At 30.6% G+C, this 3805-nt stretch overlaps 1 pseudogene; it reads right to left on the minus strand.

Annotated features, from left to right (window-relative positions):
* LOC117127730 lies at positions 1–1360 on the minus strand (annotated as a pseudogene).
* Positions 1361–3805: the final 2445 nt, after the last annotated feature.

Raw genomic sequence — 3805 nt, forward strand, 5'->3', positions numbered from 1 at the left:
TTAACGGATATCGTGAGATCCACTTTCAGCCTGTTCAAGATGGGATCCAGCTGAACCCAACTTTCTTTCATCACCAGCGTTGGAGCATATGTTTTGGACTGCTTTCAGAAGCTTCGCCAAACATTTGTTACGATGAGCATCACCTGTAAGTGAATCAAACTTGCGTAGGATAGAATGATACTCATCTTCCTCCTTTCTAACATCAGCAGGAGGTATGTTTACTTTCCGGGAAGATCTTTTAGCCTTCTCTACATGTTCCTCAGTTTCAAGGTCAGGAAGATCACCCAGTCTCGACATTGACTTTTCCACAAGGAGGTCAATTTCACGTTGTTTTGAAACTTCATAAACCTTATCAGTCAATTCCCACAGCGTCTTTTTCATCGGTATCATACACCTTTCGCACGATAAAACCAGGGTTATCTCTGCGTTTCGGAAGTTGCTTATGAGCTGGGATAAAATACACCACACATCTATGCATCACAGATTCTGCGGGGGCCTCATCAAAATGGAAACTGTAGAACAGTTCTCGTGTATCATTTGCTTCCCAGTTTCCACCACCCTTTTTCTTTGCTTCTTCTCGACGATAAAACCACTGTCCCAGAATCATCATGCGTCCATCTTTTTTTTGGGTAATATCCTAACCAAAAAAGAACTTAAGTCTTACTTGGAAGAACTGGTAAGCATATATAAAACATTCGGCAGCACGTACACAAGTACCTTGATAATGGCAACATAAAGCTTTAGACTATTGTCTTCTTGATACAAGAGCACCGAATCCTCCTGTGCAAGAATTAAATGAATGTCAGAGATGCAAATGGCCTCTAAGCATTCAGGTGCAAAGGGGAATGATGATGTAATAAGAAAAACACCCAGTCTCTAAACCAAATAAAAAGAGCAGCTATGACTAATAAATTCTCACACAGAAATCAAAGTTCGTTCAAAACCCTAGATTCAACGATGCAATAACCAACAAGTAATTAAACAAGGTGCACTCGAAACCCATAATAATGCATCAATCTAGTCAACACAACTCACCAGCTGGTATCTGTTACCGCCGGTGCTCGAACTGCCTGTAATGGGTTCTTCTCCCTTTGCCTTTACCACTAACTTTAACCGGCTCACCAACCGGTTTCGCCCCATGGAGCTTCTCTCCTCCTTCCTTCTCATCCTCGTCATTTTTTCTTCTCTTCCTCGTCGCCGTCAGACTCTTCGTACAGCCTCACCATCTTACGGTTCCTCCTCTTTCGCTCCATTGTTTCCTCAGTCTCCTTGAGTTCTGTCCCTGAGACCTCGTCTCCCGTACAATTTTCTCTTCGTCGTCACCCGAGGACACCTGAGCGGACCTCCGAGACCACACCATCTTTCTCCTCCACCCTGTGTAAATAAGAGAATGTAGAAAATTATTTAGATATGATAGAACGTGTAGTATGTATATTCACACACCTTCGAAATGAACGTAATCTTTTATCTCACCACTTCTCAAACTAGAATCTTATATAGAGAGATTACTTTCTTTACTTTTGGGGTTTACAAAGAGATTCCATATGTATATATATAGATAGATAGACCCTGGGTAAAAAAATACTATTTACTACCTTGCCATTTTAAGTAGAAAATTATTTTATTTCTGATTTTCTTTGACTATTTTTATGCAAAAATTAATGATTGGGATAGTGAAAAAAATGTTTAAAGAGATTTTAGGTATGGAAAAAATATTGAAACTATAAAAATAAAATCCATGTATTGACATGTGTGTTATCTCATTTAATTTATGTTATATTCAGCTAAAGTAAACCTATACTTTATAGTTGATTTCTTTTAGTCAATATATTGGAATAGTTATGTTTAATTAATAATAAATTATAAATCAAATAATATCATTAACTCTGATCTTTGTTTCGATAAGTTTCAAAATGAAATTATATATATAAATTTTATGTTTGATGAAACTTAATTGAAAATTTTATGTATTTCTTTTTAGACAAAATTATTTAAATTAAGTTATCGATTTACTAAAAGAGATAGCTAAAGTGTAATTGAACTCAAAATATTTGAATAATTCGTAACATGGTAATAATTTTTTTAAATTAATTAAAATAATATTTTGGTACAAATATAAATTTATTTCCAAAAATTGGTCGACTTTATCATATAGGATGCTTATTAACAAAAATTAGAGTGGTCAAATTTATCATTTAGGAAATATTATAAATTAAAAAATGGTCCAGTTTATTATTTAGAAAATCTTATTAATCAAATAAAATTGGTCAAAATAGTAAATAAGATGGTCAATTTTATCATTTATGATATCTTATAAATAAAATTAAAATTGGGAAAGCAGTAAAAATAAAAGGTAATCAGTGAACACATATGTTTGTGCATAGAGATTAGTATTGTAGTTGTTGTAGGATTAAGTTTCTTGTATAAACTTGAATCAATACTTTTGTATTTTTCAAAATAGAAAGGTAATCAGCAATATATAGTTCAATGGTTTCTGCTAGTTTAATAGTTTTCTCAATTATACATAAATTATATTAATAGATTATGACCCAAAAAATTATTAAAAATTTTGAAATAAAAAAAATTACTACTAAGTTACAACATAGAATTTATGGCCAGAGAACCCTTTCAAACAAATTGAAATCGATTTGAATGAGACCAATCAATCCTTTATGGTATTATGTTTAGTTTTTGTGTCTTTTACAGCATTAAAACATCCTTAGTTTTTTAATGTTTATCCATTACAACATCCTTAGACATTTTGACAACCACTTAGAAACCAATTCAACTTTTACGAAGAAAAGGAACATCTTTAAATATTCTTGGATTAGTATTATTAATATGTTTAATGTTTATGTCTCTAGCTGTAAGAATGTGTGCTTGAAGATATACATATTTTGGTCTTTTTTTTACTCAAATTACCTTCTGATAACAAGTATATACAATATGGTAAATATTTTTGGCATCAACCGTTTTACACTTAAGTGAAAGTTTGAGTTTAACTGTCCAAAGTGAAACAGCATGAAACCTAAAATTATATTTATTGATTTATTTAATTTTGTAAATATATAATATCATAAAAATAATTAAATTACCTAACAAATAGTACTATCAGATTATTTTTAGATATTTTAGATATTTAAAAAATTATTTAAAGATGTGTGAAATTTATATATGAAAATAAATGAAAATATAATTTCTTAAAATCTATGCACTTCTTAGATTAAAAAAGGCATTCTTAGATATTCTAACAACCTCTTTAAACCAATGAATTTTTTCATGTTTATTTGTCTTTTACAAAGATCTTTGATGAATTTTTTTTAAAATGAATCTTTTTCTTTCCTAATCATTTGGTGATTGTTGTGATGTTTTTGTGCTGTTATTATGGTTGTGATTTACAATTCTCCACAATTTTTTATATACAAGACTAATGATTGCAATGTTTGACAGTCAAACATTCCAACGCTAATTTAGTGGCTCCAAAGGTTACCACAAAAAGTTGCAATGACTCATTACCAAATGTTATAACAAATTTGTGGTTGTTGTGATTTTTTTATGCTGTTATTCTAGTTGTGATTCACAATTGTCCACAATTTCTTATAATATTTTGAGTAAAAAAAGTATTCTTCTACATTTTTTTCTATAATAGAGAAACAATATTGTATAAGCTTACATTGAAGCAAATACACATCTATAATATAAAACATTATTTCAAAGAAAAAATATTAAAAAAAAAAAGGTTGGATTGGAGATGTTCTAACATAAAAGGTTGCAATGGTTCATCACCAAATGTAATTTGATTTTA

Source organism: Brassica rapa, chromosome A09, assembly GCF_000309985.2.
Source record: "Brassica rapa cultivar Chiifu-401-42 chromosome A09, CAAS_Brap_v3.01, whole genome shotgun sequence".
NCBI lineage: Eukaryota > Viridiplantae > Streptophyta > Magnoliopsida > Brassicales > Brassicaceae > Brassica > Brassica rapa.